The sequence below is a fragment of the Macrobrachium rosenbergii genome, chromosome 26 (genome assembly GCF_040412425.1).
Source record: "Macrobrachium rosenbergii isolate ZJJX-2024 chromosome 26, ASM4041242v1, whole genome shotgun sequence".
Lineage (NCBI taxonomy): Eukaryota > Metazoa > Arthropoda > Malacostraca > Decapoda > Palaemonidae > Macrobrachium > Macrobrachium rosenbergii.
The window spans coordinates 6,452,503-6,475,007 of record NC_089766.1 but is presented as its reverse complement, the minus strand read 5'-3'; the positions used below and the strand labels follow the sequence as shown (position 1 = coordinate 6,475,007).

At 35.7% G+C, this 22,505-nt stretch overlaps 1 protein-coding gene and 1 long non-coding RNA gene across 3 annotated transcripts in view; one reads left to right on the top strand and one right to left on the bottom strand.

Annotated features, from left to right (window-relative positions):
• The window catches only part of LOC136852969 (uncharacterized), a 335,646-nt gene that overhangs the window by 166,093 nt on the left and 147,048 nt on the right, over window positions 1-22,505 (top strand). For both annotated transcript variants that reach the window (XR_010857288.1, XR_010857289.1), the window contains one exon: window positions 18,246-18,336. This is a non-coding gene — a long non-coding RNA (uncharacterized lncRNA). The remainder of the gene's footprint in view (window positions 1-18,245; window positions 18,337-22,505) is intronic.
• The window catches only part of IRSp53 (Insulin receptor substrate 53 kDa), a 246,589-nt gene that overhangs the window by 162,944 nt on the left and 61,140 nt on the right, over window positions 1-22,505 (bottom strand). The window lies entirely within an intron of this gene.

The following is a 22,505-nucleotide window of genomic DNA, read 5'->3' as shown; positions in this document are numbered from 1 at the left end:
TATGTATATAAAAGTATTTATTTATTTATTAATTATATAAACATATAAAATGAACACCCCGGCATACCACCATTGGAGAGAGAGAGAGAGAGAGAGAGAGAGAGAGAGAGAGAGAGAGAGAGAGAGAGAATGAATCTTTCACAGCGTATCACCCATTTTTCGCTCGCTACATCAATTGAATTATGAATTCCATCCAGCCCGTCGGAATGAATTTGACCATTGATGTGTAGAAATAGAAGTATAATATTCGGGATTTAAAAAAATTTGTATTTACATTTTTAACCATTGGAGCTTTTATCAGAGTTGGGTCGTTTTAAAACCTATGGTTTTGTCGTGTTTTATTTTTTTTTTTTTTTAGTTTTTACTTTAAAAGAAAACTATTATGGAGATGGCTATTTGTCTGTCCGTCTGCACTTTTTCTGACCGCCCTCAGATCTTAAAAACTGCTGAGGCTAGAGGGCTGCAAATTGGTATGTTGATCATCCTCCTTCCAATCATCAAACATACCAAATTGCAGCCCTGTAGACTTAGTAGTTTTTATTTTATTTGAGGTTAAAGTTAGCCATAATCGTATTCTGGAAGCGCTATAGGTGCCAACAACACATGCCAGCACCGGGCCGTGGCTGAAAGTTGCATGGGTCGCTGCTGACAGTTTCATGGGTCGTGGCTGAGAGTGTTGTACAGCACTATACGCTGTACAGAAAACTCGATTGCGCCGAAGAAACTTCGGCGCATTCTTTACTTCTTTTTATATAGATTTCAGTAGGTCAGGTTAAATCAGATAGTTTTTTGTTTTATTTAAAATGGACATGTATGTTTTTTTGTGAACTGAGATTACGAGAGTTTACTAAAGTTTTATTGTGATATTTATTTTGATTTAAAATGGGTAAGTGTATTTTGAGTGGATTGAGATCACGAAAATTAAATCCTCGTGTTTCATTATTTTTATTCATTTTTATTTAAATTGGAGAAGTATGTTTTGAATGAATTGAGATCACGAGAGTTAAATAGTTTTGAAAAAGATCGATTTTATCAGTAGGGCAATTTAAATCATAAGTTTTATTGGGGTATTAATTTTGGTTTATACTGGATAAGTATATTTTGCGTGTGTTGGGATTACGAGAGAGAACTAGTTTTTACAGCACCAAGGAATTAATAATAATAATAATAATAATAATAATAATAATAATAATAATAATAATAATAATAAGAAGAAGAAGAAGAAGAAGAAGAAGAAGAAGAAGAAGAAGAAGAAGAAGAAGAAGAAGACCCTCTTTGAATCAAGTTTTGTTGAGTAATATGGCTGCATTATGCGAATTGATTTTATACTGAGTTGGATATACATTGGCCAATTACTGACCAGTATTGACGTGCAGGAAAAGCGAATTATAAGAAAAATTGAGAAAACTCAGTATAAAACCAATTCGCATAATGCAGCCATATCATTCAACAATAATGATAACAATAATTTCGCAAACAAAAATAACCATCTTCCCTCAACCAGAGACATCGCAGATGACATCACCGCATCCCTAAAAAGCTGGTGGTGACGTCACGGCATCACTAAAAAAGTATAAAAAAAAGGTCTCGGTTGATTGCAGGCGATTGGCAACATCCGCGGTCGATTGGCAATGATTGGCCAATGTTTACAGTCGCTGCGTCGCCCGCAAGCACGCTCCGCGAGATAGCAGGCTGATAAAATAATTAGTGTTTACCGCGAGTTGTGGTTTCTCTCTCTCTCTCTCTCTCTCTCTCTCTCTCTCTCTCTCTCTCTCTCTCTCTCTCTCCTTTGTGTATGTATATTCTCACGTATGTTTTGTTTGTCCCTCTCTGGGAGTCTCTCTCTCTCTCTCTCTCTCTCTCTCTCTCTCTCTCTCTTTTTGTGTATGCATATTTTCACGTATGTTTTGATGTGTTTCAGGGTCTTATTAATTGTGTCTAGGTAAGGCTATGACTCTCTCTCTCTCTCTCTCTCTCTCTCTCTCTCTCTCTCTCTCTCTCTTTCCTTCCTCTGTGTATGCTTATTTTCACGTATGTTTTGTCTCGTATCGGGGTCCTATTAATTTTGTTTAGGTAAGGAAAAACTACAGGTAGGACATGACTCATTAACAGGGTGCTTACAGTATAAGTATATGAACCTAACATATTCTCTCTCTCTCTCTCTCTCTCTCTCTCTCTCTCTCTCTCTCTCTCTCTCTCTCTCTCTACCATTTCATACATGCCTCCCGAACACCATGAAAGACGAAGTGGTTCCCTTCATTGAAAGGTTTAAAAACAAAGTGATTCCCTTCTGTGAAAGGTTTAACTACAATTCCCTTCAGTGAAAGGTTTAAAAACAAAGGTAAACCATTCCCTTTTAATAAGATATTAATCAAAGATAAGCAATTATCTTTATTAAAGGGTACAGCGGAAGTAAACAGGGCCCAGGTAAAAGGGTATTGCTCAAGAGACGCCCATAGTTCCCACGGAGACGAAGAAAAAGATATATAATTGTGACGTATCCATTGAAGGTACAAGGTACTTCATCCTACCTCCTTTCTCTGCTGGGGACTTCTGTAGGACTCCTCCCCCACCCCCTCTCGTCTTTTATAGGATCCCCTCCCCCCTCCCTGCACAGTCCGCAGGACACTGCTAATTTTAACTGTCATCTTTAGGATCCCTTCTATCTGTAGGATTTCGTCACTCTTCTAACCGTGTCTTCTTTCGAAGGATCTCATCCTCTCCCCTCTGCCAGCTCCGTCTGTCATAGGATCCCCCCCTCCTCCTCTACACACACTGTAGAACTTATTTCGTTCTTTCTAAGGATACAGCTTTAAGTCTGTCATATCTAGGACTTCCTTCTCTCCGTAGGATCTACGTGGCCCCCTCCCCTCCTCTTCATTTCTTCCGTAGGATCCCCTCCCCACTCTTTCAACTCTGTAGGACATTGCATTTCCGTTTTCCTTCTTTCCTTAGGACACAGGGTTCCTTGTCGTCCTTTCTCTTTGTGGAGAAGCCTAACTCCCCGCTCTCTCTCTCTCTCTCTCTCTCTCTAGGACATCTTTCCTATCTCCTGTTCCTATGTTAGGACATTCACCCCTTTCTCGCTCTTTCTTCAGGACACCTTTCCCTGTGTCCTTCCTCCCCCGTAGGACATTCATCTCTTCGCGCCTTTCCTTCTTTGTTATCCTATACCCATGTGTGTTTTTTTAGGATTAAGCGTAGGACACTCCGTCTTAGGACACGTTCATGTCCCCACCCACATAGGACATCACTTCCCTTTCTTTTTTCCTTCGTAGGATACTCCAGTCTCTCGTTTTCCTTTGTAGGATACACCCATCATTCCCATTCCTTCTCTCTCCCCCCCTCACCATTCCTGTGACTCGCCTCCCTTTCCCCCCATTCCTGGTATTCCCCTCCCCCATTCCTGGGACTCGTCTCCCTTCATTCCTGGACTCCACCCTCTCCCCCCATTTCCTGGGACTCGCCTCCCCTCACTCCTGGACTCCACCCTCTCCTCCCATTCCAGGGACTCCCTCCCCCATCCCTGGGACTCGCCTCCCCCCATTCCAGGGACCCGCCTCCCCTCATTCCTGGGACTCTCCCCATTCCTGGGACTCGCCTCCCCGTTCCAGGGACTCCTCCCCATTCCTGGGACCCGCCTCCTCTCGTTCCCTCACCCAATTCCAGGGACTCCCTCACCCCATTCCAGGGACTCCCTCACCCAATTCCAGGGACTCCCCTCCCCCAATTCCAGGGACTCCCCTCCCCCATTCCTGGGACTTCCCTCCCCCTTCTCTTCCTCCAGCTCATTCCTAAAATCATCACTTCTCCTTCTCCCTCCCTCCGTTCATTTACCCCTTCCCCTCCCCCCTCATTCTTGTCTCCAGCTCCCATTATGCAAATCCTCCGGGTGAGGCCGAATTTCACTTGAATGGTTTGATCTCTCGATGTTTTTTTCCTTGTTGTTGCTCTTTTTGATGTTGTTTTTGTTCCTTGTTGTTGTTGTTGTTGTTCTTTGTTGTTGTTGTTGTTGATTGTGGTGATGTAACGTCTTTTCCTCTCCGAAGATTCACGTTTATTTTTCTTACCTTCATTATCCTGCTATTCTTCTCTTCCTGCACTTTTTAGGCATTTGTTTTATTCATTTTTTTTATTTGTTCGTTGCTTCTCTCTCTTATGATATTCTGATTTTATTCTGTTTTTATTTGAGTTTAAACAACGCCTTTCATAAACGTCATCCTTCATTTCTGGTGTTTCTCTGCCATGTCTGTTTCGTTTCTTGTCATTTTTTTATTCTCTTCGTTTTGACTTCAGTCGTTAATTTTTTTTTTATTTAACCTTTTAATTTTACCATATTCTGTCTTCGTTACTTCTTTTATTACTTCATTTACTAAATGTTATCTGGTATGAAAAATTCCATACCTTCATAACCTAAGTTACAAGTACGGTTCATCAGCATCACGTCGAAACAGCCATTCGTTTTGAGGTGTACATTAACGATATTCATATTCTAGAAAGTCAAATATTTTGAAAAATCCATTGAATTGAAATTAATTAGCATCACATCGACAGCCTTACTTCTTACGATGTTTACAAGTAATATTTATGTATGTGTGGATCGTGGAACATTTCTAAAAGAAATTAGTCCTCACCAACAGCTCGTCGACGCCCACTATTTATGCTGCGGCATTTGAAAGATATATATATATATATATATATATATATATATATATATATATATATATATATATATATATATATATATATATATATATATATATATATACCCTTCGATCATTAATAATCTTGCAAAATATATGCCTTCATATTTAAATGTCCCAGGCGGTTTGGGAGGGCTAATGTTCGTGTGGGTGGGGGTGGGTGTTCCTGGAAGGGAGAGGGGGGTTAGGGGAGGGGAGGGGAGGAAAAAGGGGGCGGTCGTCATCAGCAGCCAAGACGGCCTGGCATTTATAGGCCGCCCGAAACCTTTCACTGAAAAGAGCCTCCCCTTGGGGCAGAGGCGGGGTGGGGGGGAAAGACCCCCTGGGGGAGAGGTAGGAGGAAAGGCTTATCCTTTAAGTGGTGATTTGCATAGGATGTGATATCCTGCGCTGATGCTGTGCGAGATTCCTACGCTAATACGAAGGATTCCTTCGCTGTTAAGGTTTGTCCTCAGGATGAGAGTGTTGTTTATGGTTTAGTGTCTTTGTTTCGTTCTGTTGTTGTTTGTGTTTGCGAATGTTGTTTTTTCTTGTTCCCTTGCTGTTTATCTGTTGTTATTTATTCTTCCTTTTCTTTGTTTATTTCCTTTGTTTTTGCGAAGGCTTGGTTTGTTTATTTGTTTATTCTGTTCCGAATGTTATTTTTGTTGTTTTCTTGCCGATTATTTGTTGTTATTTATTCTTCTTTTTCATTGTTTATTTGCTTTGTTTTTGCGAAGGCTTGGTTTGTTTATTTGTTTCGTTCTGTCTTTGTTTGTGTTTGCGAATGTTGTTTTTTCTTGTTTCCTTGCTGTTTATTTGTTGTTATTTGTTCTACCTTTTCTTCGTTTATTTGCTTTGTTTTTGCGAAGGCTTGGTTTGTGTCTTTGTTTCGTTCTGTCCTTGTTTTAATTTGCGAATGATATTATTTTCCTTGCTGTTTACATGTTGTTGTACAGTATATTCTTCCCTTTCTTTGTTAGTTACTTTGTTTTTGCAAAGTATTTTTTTTTTTTTGCAAACTTGTGTATTGGTTTGTGCATTTGTTTTTATGTATTTGTTCATACTTGGATTTACGTGTCTCTGAAAGGCTAAATTGTTTTTACTTTTGGCTTTGTGGTCAAAACTCTCTTATTGTTTGGGGTGGCAGAAAGAGCATTGTTCTTCAAGCACGTGGGCTCAGTTTTGGCACGTTTCCTCATTCAGGTGATCCTCTCTCTCTCTCTCTCTCTCTCTCTCTCTCTCTCTCTCTCTCTCTCTCTCTCTCTCCGTAAAGAAGTATTTCACCGTCGATCACACTTGTTTCTAGCTAAAATGATAAGATTCAGTATTTATATTTACTTCGAATTTGATGAATAATATGTGGCATTCATCTCTCTCTCTCTCTCTCTCTCTCTCTCTCTCTCTCTCTCTCTCTCTCTCTCTCAAAAAAAAAAAACACTTGCAAAGACACAGACACACACATATATATGAATGTATATTTATGTATGCTTGCATTCTTGTATGTATTTATACACGTATATCTGGCTTTTTTTAATATATTGACAAACGGCGTTTGCTAGTGCCCTTTAAAAGGAAAAAAAAAAAACGGTCAGGAAAGGAAAGTATTTATGAACACTCATGACTTTTATTTGTAGTTATGACTTTACACCAATAATCGTCGTGATCATATATCCACTTCCTTGCTCCAGTTTTGGGGTCAAATATTTGTTTGATTTACGTAAAGGTGAATTCCGTGAACGTTTCTTTTTTTGGGGGGAGGTGATTTACTGGGTTGCTTGTCTTGGACGAGAGAGAGAGAGAGAGAGAGAGAGAGAGAGAGAGAGAGAGAGAGAGAGAGAGAGAGAGAGAATTGGTAAATTAATGTATACTTAGATGATAGATAGATAGTGTGTATATATATATATATATATTCATATATAAGTATTATAGAAATATATATATATAATATGGAATAAGAAGAATTATTGGCTTGTGCATGAGACAGAGATTTGAATTTCTCTGCTCTTCCAGTATAAATATATATCAATAAAAAGAAACCATATTATTTCCTTCATTCTTACACCTGAGAGTTTTACACCTGTAGACTGGCCCACCCCAAAAGAGGAGTGGGGAACACCTTTGGGTTTTTGTATGCACACATGAAGTATAAATAACGTATTAGGAAACGAACCCAAAACTCCAATCTGATTCGAGTGAAAGTTTTCGTACTACGAATCGTCCCCATATCTCTGTATCGTAGTGGGCAGGGCGCTACAGTTCACTATTGGGTGGGGTGCGAATTTGTTGAGATTACCTTCGAGTGTCAGTGAAAAGAGAAATTGGTCGAGGGTCAAGAGTCATATCTCTCTCTCTCTCTCTCTCTCTCTCTCTCTCTCTCTCTCTCTCTCTCTCTCATCACCAGATCAACTAGGGACTTCTCAAATATCTCCCTAGGTATCTCGGTATCCAAGTCCCTCAAAATCTTGTAGGATAATTCCCTAGATCTTCCGGGACTCCGTCTCTCCCTCCCCCTATAGATCTCCCTAGGTAACCCCATCCCAATCTCCTCTCGTCCCCCCCAAAATATCCCTAGGTAACCCCAAGGAGGTTAGACCTCATTCCTTTTAACTTATGAAGACGGGCGCGAACCTCCTCTTCCTGCTGCTACATGTCCCCCTGACTCCTCCCTTCCCCTTTCCCTAGATTTTCCTGGACTCCTCCCCTCCCCCTTCCACCGTCCCTGTGGCCCCATCCCGCCCACACCCTCGGTTCTTTCGCAGGGGCGTGAGAAAGTCCAAAGGTGGGCGTAATGTTCTTTCGTCCAGTCCGCTGCGTTATGTCGAAGAAAATAGATTTTGGAGAAAAAAAAAAATTTCAACAAAAGTACAAGTTGAAAAAATTTGGTGAGAGAGAGAGAGAGAGAGAGAGAGAGAGAGAGAGAGAGAGAGAGAGAGAGAATTGCCCGTAGGAGCTACTTGGCCACTTCTGAACGCCCGTCAAGTGTGGGTAACGCAGTGTGGTCCTCGTTTTTGTCTGCATTTTTAACAAACTGATGCTGTTTCACTTTTTTCTTAAATTGTTCTTGCAGGTGTCTTTTTCGCTCTGATGTTTGTTCTTTGTGGGTAAATAGACACATATACTGTATATACAGTATATATATTTATATAAAATATATATAATATATACATATAATATATATATATATATCTATATATATTTAATTTTTTATTTAAATCTGCCATTGAAGAGTAACAATTTAGAAAATTTTTTTTGAGGACAATAAAAAATTCTGGCTTAAATGCTAGGGAACGCATCCTTAAATGAATTAAGTAAATCTTGTGTATAAGGTTTTGTGCGTCATTTTTCAGATGCCTCATTTTATATATGATTTGAAATTGAGTTCACGTAAGAAAAACAACTCTAAACTTAAGAAAAACCTAAAGAAACAGTTTTTTTTATTATGTTCCATCCTGAGACCAACAAAAAACATACCACCCAAATGACAAAACGTATGGAAGCATCTGGCAATATCGTCTATAACCTATCTGGTAGCATCTGGCATCTAGAGTGAAAACCGCGTATGGTACTTGTTACAGCAGACCCGATTGTACCTTTACGATGAAAGACCGTGCGTAGCTTGAGGTCACATGTCAAAGGGCTGTAATTAGGTCAATTAGAATTGATCAGGGTGACCTCAATGCCATTCTTCTTGGGGTCACAAAGAAGTTGATCACGATGGTAATAATTCGGAGTGCCGTAAGGAAGGTTGTTCATTTTATTTATGATGTAAATGTAATTTTTTTTTTTTATTTGTGAGTACATTGGGTTTCGAAATTGTTACATTTGGTTGGTTGATCTTTATTTATTTGTTTGTTTGTTTATTGGATATATTTATTTATTTAGTTCTTTATTTACTAATTGACTACTTATTTTTTATCAACAGAATTGTCCAGTTGAATGTAATTTTCAAAGTTCTTCAAAGAGATAAAAATGTAAGCAAATATGTACACGAATATTGTAAAGTATTTATTAGGGTAATTTCAGTTTTTAGATATGAAAATAATTTATAGGATTAGTTTATATATTATTCTTAGGTAATCATATATATATATAATTATATAGATATGTTGATGACCAATTTAATATGTTACGTTTATTTATTTATTATATATGAAATTTTTTATAGGAATTTTATGGAAATAAATGTATTGATATAGAAAATGTCATCAAAGATTATATGCCCGAGAGACTTAACTGATTGATATAGTTTTTGTCAAATCTCTCTCTCTCTCTCTCTCTCTCTCTCCCTCCCCCACCCTTCCTTCTCGAAGTTTGTTGACTTCTCTTATTCTCAGACGAGAAAGAAAATGTGAGGAAAGTTGAGCGAAATCTTTGGTGATTTGTGGCTTGCTTTGTTGCTGAAGCAACATTTTTAAAATTGAGGTGAGTTGTCTCAGTAACTCTGCGTTTTGGATTTTGTGTGTATATATATATATATATATATATATATATATATATATATATATATATATATATATATATATACTTTTTATATATATATATATACATTATATATATTATATATATATATTATATATATATATATACATTTACATATGTACATATATAATATATATATATGATATAATAAATATATAAATTTATATATACCGATAAATATAAATACATATAGGCCTATGCATATAAATCTTCATGTATATTGATATTTATTGATATAGATATATAATTTAATTATGTCCTCAGTTATTTAGAATATATTATATCGTATATATGTAGTAGTAATAACAGTTAACTAATAATAATACAATAATGATGATGAATATGATTGACGACGATTGTTATTATTATTATTATTATTATTATTATTATTATTATTATTATTATTATTATTATTATTATTATTATTATTATTATTATTCAAGAGCAATCACACTCATTTACACAGCATTGAATAGGTACATAAAAATAAGAAAAAAAATACACAACATTAGAAATTATCCTGACAAAAAACAACACATGAATCAACGAATAACATAACACATACGTCAAAAATAACTCTCTTTTAAACGACCCAATATATTTTCAAACCAAAAAAAAACTAAAAGAAAATAAACTAAAAATGGTAAAAAAAAAAACCTTCCCACTCTGAGTGAATTTCTATGGCTTTGCAAAAAGCGATAAACCTCATCAAACCTGAATCCCTTTTGTGAATTTAAACACCTCCACAGCGGCATAAAGCATGACGAATCTCTCTCTCTCTCTCTCTCTCTCTCTCTCTCTCTCTCTCTCTCTCTCTCTCTCTCTGACAGGATGAGTTCCATTGATCGCATCGCGAGTCCAGCGTGAATGTTAAAAGACTTGCGGTTTTGTTCCTTAATTTAATCATATGTTGGGATTCGTCAGCAACAAAAGAGCGTGAATGAATATTATGTGAGATATGAAAAGCTCTCTCTCTCTCTCTCTCTCTCTCTCTCTCTCTCTCTCTCTCTCTCTCTCTCTAAATTGCTTGGGATACGGAAGTTTGATAAAATGATATGTTTCACACATGAACATATAGATTGAGATTGATTTAATTCATATTTACGTATCAGACTAATAAGGAAAATGTGTGATATTCTGATATTGATCGTTGGTTTTAAAGAATAGAATACACACACACACACATATATATGTATGTGCACATATATATACATATATATGTATGTATATATATATATATATATATATATATATATATATATATATATATATATATATATATATATATATATATATAATGTATGTAGGTATATTTATAGGAATTTTAATAGAAATGTACCTGTGTACACAGGTATATTTCTATTATAGTGTATACAGATAATTCACTTTGGTTTTTATACACTTGTGTATAATTACAAACATGTTATATACACACTACTCTATACACACGAAGTACCATGTAGAGAGATAGAGGCAGACTCCCATTCCAGACTATTCCTACTTAAGGATTAATCACTCAAAAATCACGCCTCACTCATCACATCAGGTGTCACGGACCTGTCACTCATATTACGCCCCGAGGGACAAAAAAGGAGCTGTTTAATCCGCTCTTTGACGCGTGGAAAGGTCAGGTTAATTACAGGTATTAAAGTTTGTCTTTTTATAGGCATACAGAGAGGATGCTGTTCTCTCTCTCTCTCTGTCGAAGAGCAAGCTTTTGCTGACGAGAATGTCCGTTTATATTTGTTTTTATTTCTTTATTTATCTATACATTTCGGTTTAATTTTTGCTTGCATCAGTTTTTATATATATAAATATATATACATGCATACATACGTATATGCATATAGTATATATGTTATATATAATATAATATATATATATATATATATATATATATATATATATATATATATATATATATATATATATATATATATATATATATATATATATATATATATATATATGTGTGTGTGTGCGTTTATGTGTATTTATTTTGACGCATGAGTGATATATAATAACTATGATCGATTATTTTTGTGCATATTAACTCATCAGTTATTTGTGATGCATAAATGTTTTTTTTTGTCTCATTATAAAATACATTAGAAAACTTTAAACAATTGATCAGAGCTTTGTTACATTTTTCCATTGCATTAAAATGTAATTGACATGTAATTTATACCACTGTCATATCCGCCCAGCTTTATGATTACGTTCTCCTTTCATGTAATAATAACAGTCCAAGTGACCTTCTTATTATGAGGTCACACCATGCCCGTGCCCAGGGCATTTGACCCCAAGGCTTCGTTGTACTCTGCCAGGTGTCGGGCAGCCTTTGTCGAGGTCAGTCAGTTCTTTCAAGTGCCTAGATACCCACGCTTTACTGTTGCTGGCGTGGGAGGGTATAGGATGCCCGAAATCAGGAAATAATCCTGCCCCGTTGCCTGTGTTTGAAGGTATGGGTATTTGTGTTCATGGAGTTAGAGAATTCTATAAAGCTTTCATATTGGTTTCCCCGTTGCCTGTGTGAGGGGGTATTGAAGGCAGTTTATTAGGAGGGTGGGTATATTTTTATGTAATTTGATTTTAAATCACCCTTTGCCTGCGTGCGAGGGTATGGAAAAGAGTCTGTATGGAGTTCAGTCATTCTTTTATATCTCTTGAAATTAACATCCGCGTTGCCTGCCATAGAGGGTTTGGAAAGTGGGTTGTATTGTGTGTGGTGATTATTTTTCATAATAATTGGTTTTCCGTTGCCTGTGTTGGAGGGTTTGGGACATGAGTAAAGTGGGGTAATTTTATTAAACTTTCGAACTGTCTTACCTGTTGCCTTTATGAGATTGATTGGAAATTTCCTTTTTGACCTTTATTATTATTCAGTGCCCAGTTTATTTAAATATCATAATTGATTTTCCATTTTTCTTTATTGATGTATTTCCGCGTCTCCAAATATTTTGAACGCTTATTAATTCCTCGGTAATTTGGGGATATTTAAATAACTCGTATTGAATTTGATTTTTACGAATATAAAATTAGTATCTTAGTTTCTTGCTGTTATTGAATCAAATTATTCATTTAAATCTATAAAGTTCTTCAACCTTGTTCTGTCAATCACCATCTCGTGTTCCTCTCCTCCTCCTCCTCCTCCTCCTCCTCCTCCTCCTCCTCCTCCTCCCACTTACTACTACTATTTCCATCACTATACCACCTTTTTCCATCACTATCATCTTGTCATCCTCTTTTTCCACTATTCCCTCCCCTTCCCTTCTTCTCTTTTATTCACCCTCTTTTTTCCCCTCTTCTTCCATAGTTCCTTCGTGACCTCTTTCTCTAACGCCCATCACCTCCCCTTCCTCCTCCCCCTCTTCCCCTTATTCCTTATCATCTTTCTCTATCATACTCTCCTCCAGTTCCTCCTCTTCCTCCGTTCTCTCTCTCTCTCTCTCTCTCTCTCTCTCTCTCTCTCTCTCTCTCTCTCACACACCCAACCTCCTCCCCTCCCCTCCCCTCCTCCTCCTCCTCCTCCTCCTCCTCCTCCTCCTCCTCCTCCTCCTCCCTTTCCAGTGAATTATAGAAACCATTTCGCAACAGGTATCTAATTAAAGTTGGCTCCATGCAAAAAAAAAAAAATGGCTTCCCATGAGGGAACGTGAAAGTGTGGGGTATCAGAGACATTTGAATGGGAGGTCAGGAAGATGTATAGACTTTTAAGTAGGGGGGGAAAGAAGAAGCCTTTTGACTGGGAGAAAATAGGCAGGTGGTACAGGTGAGATACAGTCGCTGTATGTATATTTTTACGTATATTTCTGACTCGTGATTTATGTGTCAAACTTTACCAGAGGGAAATGGAAAAATTTGGTGTAAATTCTGACCGGTTTCGGCCACCTTAAGCCATTCTCAGTCCTCTGAAAATGGCTTAGAAACAAAGCTGAAACCGGTTAGGATTTACGCCCAGCTATATATTTATTATAAATATATATATATATATATATATATATATATATATGTATATATAACTATTTATATGTATTTGTTTATATATTTATTTATTTCTGACTCACATCGGGATCGAATCAGTTCTTTCAGTTGAATGGCAAGGATTTATGTGGGTCAGTTGGTTGCGCCCTTGTGTTTCTGTTGAAAGACCTGGGTTCGATTCCGATTTGAGTCATAAATGTAGTTCTGTTCCACACGTGATTGTAAGTTGATTATATATATATATATATATATATATATATATATATATATATATATATATATATATATATATATATTTATATATTTATATAAATCTATATCATATATATATATTTATATAATATATATATATATATATATATATGTGTATGTATGTATGTATGTATGTATGTATGTATGTATGTATGTATGTATGTATGTATCATAGTAACCCTGATAATAATAATCAGTAAACACAGGCTCTTTCAGCCTCAAATCCTCCAGATTGCAGCATTCGGCAGGGGGCATTATCCGGACGGTTGGGCAAGAACTCTCAAAGCGTGGCCGCATCCGGTTCCGATGATGAAAGGGTATTCCGTATCCGTAATTGACAGTAATTGAAGGTAATTGGCCGTAAATAGAACATGCGGATGCGTGAAGTTCTTTGTACATGTAAAGATCCGCTGTAGTTTTTTTCCTCTTTTTTTTTGGTAAATATGACGTGTAATTACGTTACGTTTTGTAAATAGGTATTTATGGGTACCATACGTTTCGAAAGCGTAATGTAATGCGTCGTTACTTTTGAATTTTTTTTTTTTTTGTACTTTATATGTGGTTGCAGCCTCTTGTAGATGTTTATATTATTTATCGTAGACGTGATTAAAGAATTATTATTTTTATGGCATAAAAATTATTAGATGAATTCTGTGATCATAATATGTAAGTGTATATTTAGATTATTATTCGTAGATATGAGTTAAAGAATAAATTATTTTTGTGGTATAAAAAATATTAGATGAATTCTCATGATTGCAATATATAAGTATATATTTATATTATTTATCGTCAGATATCAGTTAAAGAATTAATCCTTTTAATGGTATAGAAAATATCTGAATTCTCATAATATAATATTTGATTCTTATATTTGTTTTATTTACATTTAAAATAAAATTTCGTTTTTGTAGATTTATGATATATACAGGTATAAAAATCATTGCATTATTTTTATTTATTTAAGCGTATTTACCATTTACTTCGACATACGTGCCTAAGCACAATTTTTACATCTAAAAATGATTTTGTGTTGTTAAATAATAATAAAATTATTGTACATTCATTTTTCATATTAAATAAAATGCAGCCAAATTTTCCTGTCTTGATTTTTAAAAGAGGATTTATCATGTAACTAAAACCGGATGTAATTCCTGCTTTAACATTGAATATATCAGTACAGTATTTTCACGTGTACAACCGGAACACAAGTATTCTTACTTTACATGAAATATGAACTTGTTTATTTAATTTTTTATTAACTGACTCTCCTAACCTGACATTAATCTACTCCCGTTAACCTCTGGAACAATTATTGAAAGAAATCTTAATTATTTTATTCCTAATCAAATTCGTTTTATTGATATCTGCTTCGTAAAGGTCATTGCTTTCTCTGGTTGCAATCTGGTGAAATGGGGTAGTGAGTCACGCCGGTGCCCTAGGAACCAAATGCTCTGTAGGCTCTACTTAAGGTTCTTTGCGGCGTCCCTTCGGCCCCTAGCTGGAAACCCTTTTCATTCCTTTTACTGTACCTCCATTCATATTCTCTTTCTTCCTTTTTGCTAAACATCCTCTCCTAACAGGTATTTCATAGTGCAATTGCTTTGAGGTTTTCCTCCTGTTACGCCTTTCAAACCTTTTTATTGTCAGTTTCCGTTTCAGCGCTGAATGACCTCATAGGTCCCAGCGCTTGGCCTTTGGCCTAAATTCTGTATTCCATTCCATTCCATTCTTAGGAACCAACATAAATATGAGATTGTATGAATATACCAGTCGTTACTGAAAAACGTGCAACAAACCAGTGGGTCCTATCTAACGTTCAGATGCACAAACAAGTTCTTTATTTATTTGAAAATTTTGTTTGCACTCTTGTGATTAAGAGAGAGAGAGAGAGAGAGAGAGAGAGAGAGAGAGAGAGAGAGAGAGAGAGAGAGCATTCGGTTGTCATTGTTTCTCTGTCTGTCTGTTTGTCTTAATCTTTTCTTGTCTTGTCCACTTTAAGAAAATGTATATTATTATTATTCATTGTTTTTTCAGCAAGTATTTCATATTCCGTTTCAGTTCTTGTCTTGTACATTACATTTGTATTCTCTTAAAATATGAAATTATGTATCTTTCATAGTTGTTGTTTCATATATATATACATATATATATGTATAAAAATATATATATATATATATATATATATATATATATATATATATATATATATATATATATTAACATATTCTTGTCTACTATCTTTGTTTACTTTCCGATTAATAATCCGTACACCCTTTCCTTTCATCTTCGTCCCCGTTAGACTCATCACACATGGCGTCTCACGGAGAAAGCAGCATCTGACATTTTGTTTTTGCTTTTGTCTTTTTTTCATGTCTTTTTTTTTTTTTTTTTTTTTTAGTCTTTAAACCTTAGAAGAACAAAAAGCCAGAGAGGGCTTCACTTTCCCCCTACCTTCTTTTGTTTACTTTTTTTTCCCCCCTTTTGTCTGGAGGGGTTTTTATTTTCGCGTTTTTGCTCAGGAGTTACTCATCGCCTCTTTCATCAAAATGAAAGTGAAGAAGAATATATATATATATATATATATATATATATATATATATATATATATATATATATTATATATTATGTATTTACATATATTTTATATATATATATATATATATATATATATATATATATATATATATATATATATATATATATATATATAAGTGGTTCCAGAAGGTTTTATTATTTATTTGGGGTGAGCTTGCGAGTCTCATCCCCGAAAACACCATGGCTGTGACCCAACACAATGGGCTAGCTACCACGTACCCAGTTCTCACTGCATTTGTCAACAGAAACACTGTAAATCTTTTTTAAGAAAGTGGCCTAAATCGCCCACTTCCTCGCCGTGGATCGAACCCGGAATTTTTATATTTCAAAATAAACTATTTATTTAATAAATAATTAAAGTTTTTTCGTTATTATGGCCGATTTGTTAAATAATTTGTTATATATTTTTTAAAGTTATAAACGCCTAGTTGTACACCGGAATAATATAATTTTCTTTAAAGGTGACAAGGAAATAATACTATATAAAAAATTTTCACTGGAAGAAAAGACGGTAGGTACCGCGAAAACTTTTTTTTTTAATATAAATTTTAGAAGAGGCTTAATTCCAGCAGCTTCCAGCGGTTGCAGAAACAAGTGAGCGAAAATGATTTAAAATACAATTTTCTCTATTATTCTTGGGCCAACAGCTGCCGAGTTTTCCAGGCGCCCCGCTGGAGTCCAGTTGTATAGCTCTTATTTCTCGCTTTTATTTCGCCCCGGAGGTAAATAACAGCTCGTAGATCTCGCTTTTATTTTTGACTGCCATTGCTCTCTCTCTCTCTCTCTCTCTCTCTCTCTCTCTCTCTCTCTCTCTCTCTCTCTCGTGACCTTTCGTCGGAGGTCTCCCGTGCTGTTGTTTATTTTCATTTTCTCTCTTTTCTTCTTTTTCCCTCCTCCTCCTCTTTTGCTCCTCCCCCTTCCCCCTTGTTCTCTTCTCTATCTTCTCCCTCCAACTTTCATCTCCTCCCTCCTTTATCCCTTCCTCCTCCTCCTCCTCCTCCTCCTCCTCCTCATTCCCCATTCCCTCTTCTTCTCTTTTTCTCCTTCCAACTTTCATCTCCCCTCTCCCCCTCCTCCTCCTCCTCCTCCTCCTCCTCCCTCCTCCTCCTCCTCCTCCTCCTCCTCCTCCTTCCTACATTCCTTCCTTCCATCCTATCGTCTTCCTTACCTCCCCCTCGCCCCCTCCCCCAGTCAATTGAAAATTGCAGGCGAGAATCCCAATCCCCCTTCCGAAACCTCCTCACCCTACCCCCCATCCCATTGCGGAAAATACCTGGCATTTACGCTTTATTTACTCTTTAATTCTACGCATTCGACTCGAGGCTTATTTTTTTCACAAATACGCACGAGAATACGCATATGATCTCTCGCTATTAAACTCTGACATCTGACTAAAAAAAATAATACGGTTTTTTTTTTGCGGTAGCTCCCGGCACATATGTTACGATGCAAAAAAAAAAAAAAATAAAAATAAACTACTCCAGTGAATGGAAGATAATGAAGGAAATTCACGACTTCATTACGGTGTTTGTATTGTTCAGTCGTAGTTATTGTTGCGCGCGCAGCGTGTTATTTACGTGCGCGCGCATCTTATTATTTATGTTCGCGCGTTTTTTGTATTTTTTTTTTTTTTTTAGGGAAGTTGCATGGTAATGCTCGGTGATTGATAGGTGGCGGTGCTAGAATTTGAGGTTTTGAGTCTCTCTCTCTCTCTCTCTCTCTCTCTCTCTCTTCTCTCTCTCTCTCTCTCTCTCTCTCTCTCTCTCTCTCTGTATGCTTAATGTACTGTACAGGGCGGTTTATTTCATCATGTACATTTGTTTGTCTTCATCTGTACATTATGTATATATATATATATATATATGAATATATGTATATATATATGAATATATACTCGTATACATATATTCATATATATATATATATATATATACTGTATATACATATATGCATATATGTGTATATATATATATGTATATATATATATATATGTATATACATATATATATATATATATACACACACACACATATATATATATATATATATATATATATATATATATATATATATATATATTATAGATACATTTACATACACACATACATGACGTATTATTAAAACTACAAAATAAAGGAATCATTTAGAAAATATACTATGATTTTATGGAACAATTCAAAATGCAGAAATAAAAGTAAGAGTTGCAAACACTTAACTAAGAAGCCTTGTTATGTTCCTTTCACGCAGGTGTGATGTATCGAGTCACTCGTCTTTCAACAAAATAATGAGCTGTAATTACCTGGCATTTGTCTCTGAAAGCAATTACGGCGTTTCATCGGTAAGTAATTACAATGTTTTGGAAGCAATTACGCAAATGCGTCGAATTATCTGAGAGCGTCGGGTGATTTCTCAAATGAATTGGTTGTCGATGACAGGAGATTTTAAAGGCATGGGGTGGATATTTTTGGTTATTTAAAAAATAATTTTCAGGTTATTTTAAGCAGTTTTCTATGTTTTAAGACTTTCGCTTTGTAGAATATCACTGTACTGTGTTATTAGATGTATTTTAAAATTAATTTTTAATAATGAAATACTGGTAAAGCTTATTTTCTTTCAGTATGTCAATAACAATTGCTGAAGTTACCTTCATCAATACTATAATCTCAGACGGCTGTGGGAACTGAGACATTCTGCAACCCCCTTCATCGCACCTCGATCATTTAAGGTCTATTTTGAGAAGAACTCAGGGAACCAAGATGTCCCAAAATTCATCTCGTTGCTCAGGGATTGATTAATTGATTGGTATTCTAACCTTGAGTTCCAAGCGTCGCAATAAGTTCTCATTGAAGATAATGAAGAAACTTATAAATTTAACCCCAATTTCAACACTTTTAATGACCGGTTTGGAAAGATAATTCATGCAAACCAAATATGACCTTTCTCTGGTGAATTATCGCATGACCTCTGCGACTCATCTAGGTCATCTCTGATGTGACCTAACTTATGACCTTTGTGTGAACTCTTAAAGATAATAAATATGCTTGATATCTCTGTAGACACCGAAATGAATTAGGTTATTCAGTCGCTAGAAGCAATGATTCTTTGGATGACCTGTGTCGCCACCTCTCCCCCGACCTTTCCTGACCTCTCATGACCCCTTGTTCCTGTAGGATGTAGATTTATATGGCAGGGATTTCAACATTTTGAACAGAAGCAAAATTCGGTTGAGTCTTTAAAACTATAGGATCTTGTGACCTCTTTTGACCTCCCAGTGATGTCTGCTATGACCCTTTTCACTTTCCTGTGACCTCCTTAGTGACCTTGACCTCCTGGTGACCTCTTCATCGATTCTTTTCTGTAATCTCCCTTGATTTTTGAAGCCTCACGCAGGCAAGTATGTCTGTTATTGCCCATTCTCTCTCTCTCTCTCTCTCTCTCTCTCTCTCTCTCTCTCTCTCTCTCTCTCTCTAAGTACTTCATATTTTCCACTTTAGGTAATGAGACTACATTTTCAACATTTATATACTGAAATCTCTCTCTCTCTCTCTCTCTCTCTCTCTCTCTCTCTCTCTCTATATGAATGAAGACGATCCTGGTGATTGATGATTTCATTGTTAAGAGGGTATTTATGCCCTGGGTATTCCCACACTCATGAACAATTATCTTTCGTGGGTTTTTTCTTATCTTTTTCCAAATAGAACGTTTGGGTTCAAGGTTTTTTTTTCAAGTGATTAATGAGTGTTTTTTTGGGGGGGGCCACTTGAGAGAAAGCACAGTTTTTGAGTTTTTTTATTTATTATTTAGTTTTTTAAGAGGTTTTTTATTTATCTATTTGGTTTTTTGAATTTCTGTAGAGCAACAGTTATCATCTGTGTAGTCCAGCTGTTAATTGTCAATGAATATATTATTATTATTTTAAATTTTTCAATTATTAATATATTATTATTATTATTAGTAGTAGTAGGAATTATTATTATTATTATTTATAAAAGGTTTTATTATTATTATTATTATTATTATTATTATTATTATTATTATTATTATTATTACGTCCGAAAATAATAGAAATGACAATAGTAACTGTGTGGCAGTGTTATTTAAGTATATTATAGGCATTTTATATATATACATAATATACATGCATATGTGTATATATATATATATTGACTTTCTGATCAGGATCGAACCCAGGTCTTTCAATTGTGAAAGCCAAGACCGCTGCCAACCAAGCCACACAAGTTGGCAGCGATCTTGTCTTTCAGTTTGAAAGACCTGGGTTCGATCCTGAGGTGAGTCAGAAATTCATTTCTGTTCCACACGTTATTGTGTGTCGATTATTTCTATATATATATATACAAATATATATATATATATATATATACACATATATATATACACTGTATATGTGTATATACATATACATATACACTGTATGTATATTCATTTAGTAACAAGGTAAATATTAAATGAAACCACTTTGAATTTTTTTAATCATCTGGAATTCATTTAACGTCCAGAGAATTAAGGCAGCGGATTAATTTGTGCCTTTAAGTGAATCCTATTTGAATTTAATTGTCTTTACATAAACGCGAGGGGACCTCCCCGGATTAATCCTTTAAGAGACGGGATGTAATCCCATTGGGATTTTGAGGAGAAAAATCCCACATTCTGTTATAGCTCCAGGGATTTACTCTCTTTCGTTGGCTGGAAGTGATTATTGTGGTTGACTGAGTGTGACTGGAGAAGTGACTGGCTGGATGCGACTAGTGACTGGTCACCAGTTGACTGAGAGTGTACCATCTTTTTTTTGACTGAATGTGACTTTTGTGGTTGACTGAGTATAAGAGAAGTGACTGGCTTGGCGTGACTGAGTGACTTGTCACCAGTTGACTGAGCGTGACTGTTTGGTCTCCTGATGGTTCAGCGTAACTGATCATCACTTACTGATTTGCTCTGGACTTAGAGCAAACGACTGGTCTGAACTTGACTGAGAATAAGTGACTGGTCAGCAATTGACTGAGCGTGACTGATTCGCGGTTGAGTGAACGGACAAGTTTGGTCTGCACAACTGACTGATTTGGGTGTGACTGATCATTGCTTACTGATTTACTCTGCTGGACCGATATCAAGTGACTGGTCTGAACTGACTGGGATCAGTTGACTGGTCTGCACTTGACTGAGGGTGACTGGTGGTCACTTGACTGAGCGTTAATGAGAAAAATCCGTATTTTGGAAGTTAACATATATATATATATATATATATATATATATATATATATATATATATATATATATATATATATAAATTTTCTTATATATTATTTTATATATATATACATATATATTAATATGTATATATATATATATATATATATACATATATATATATATATATATATATATATATATATATATATATATATATATATATATATATATATATATATATATATATATATATATATATATATATATATATATATATATATATATATATCTTTGATCTGGAATCAGAATAGAGAAGACCCTACGTAATCCTGAATGATATTCTCAACGGCACTCTGTAAATACACCTGTGTTTAGAAAGGAAACCTTGGAAGGCTAATGACGGGCATCAGTAGCCAGTTGAGTGGAAGGGACACTGAAGGAATATGAGATTCGGGGAGAGAGAGAGAGAGAGAGAGAGAGAGAGAGAGAGAGAGAGAGAGAGAGAGAGAGAGAGAGATGAGAGAATGTTGCAAATGCAGTCTGTACATGAGATGGCAAATATGAAGTGTTCTGAATTAGTGGCACATCCCTATGGTCTGTGTGAGAGAGAGAGAGAGAGAGAGAGAGAGAGAGAGGCTTGTCACATTTTATTTGTCTCACCACTGTTAATTTAACATACATAGATATATTCATGTAATGCCCTATTTTACGAATATAGATTAATTTATATTTCTTTACATAGCAATAACTGGCCTCCATTCTCTCTCTCTCTCTCTCTCTCTCTCTCTCTCTCTCTCTCTCTCTGACAGGTCCTATGAATCTAATATTCATTAGACTCAAATCTTGCCTGCCTACTTCTCGACAAGGATTCTCTCTCTCTCTCTCTCTCTCTCTCTCTCTCTCTCTCTCTCTCTCTCTCTCTCTCTCTCTCTCTCTCTCTCTGTATACTATCTATTTATCTACTATTCAAGTATTTATTATCTATCTATCTATCTATCTATCTATCTATCTATCTGTCAGTTTGTCTGAAACTGGGGTTTGATTATACGAATGTCTCTCGTATGGACTTAAAATCGGTCTGTCTACCCCATTAGTGATTCTCTCTCTCTCTCTCTCTCTCTCTCTCTCTCTCTCTCTCTCTCTCTCTTCAGTTTATGATATGGATTGGCTCCCATTTGCATCAACCCTCATCGCGTTTTCCCCCCGGGGGAATTCCCCGTCCTTTAGGAAGCGGCCCGACGAACAGCTTTTCAATTTAGTCTCCTCAAATGAAGTTTGAAAACTCCATTTGGCACCGCT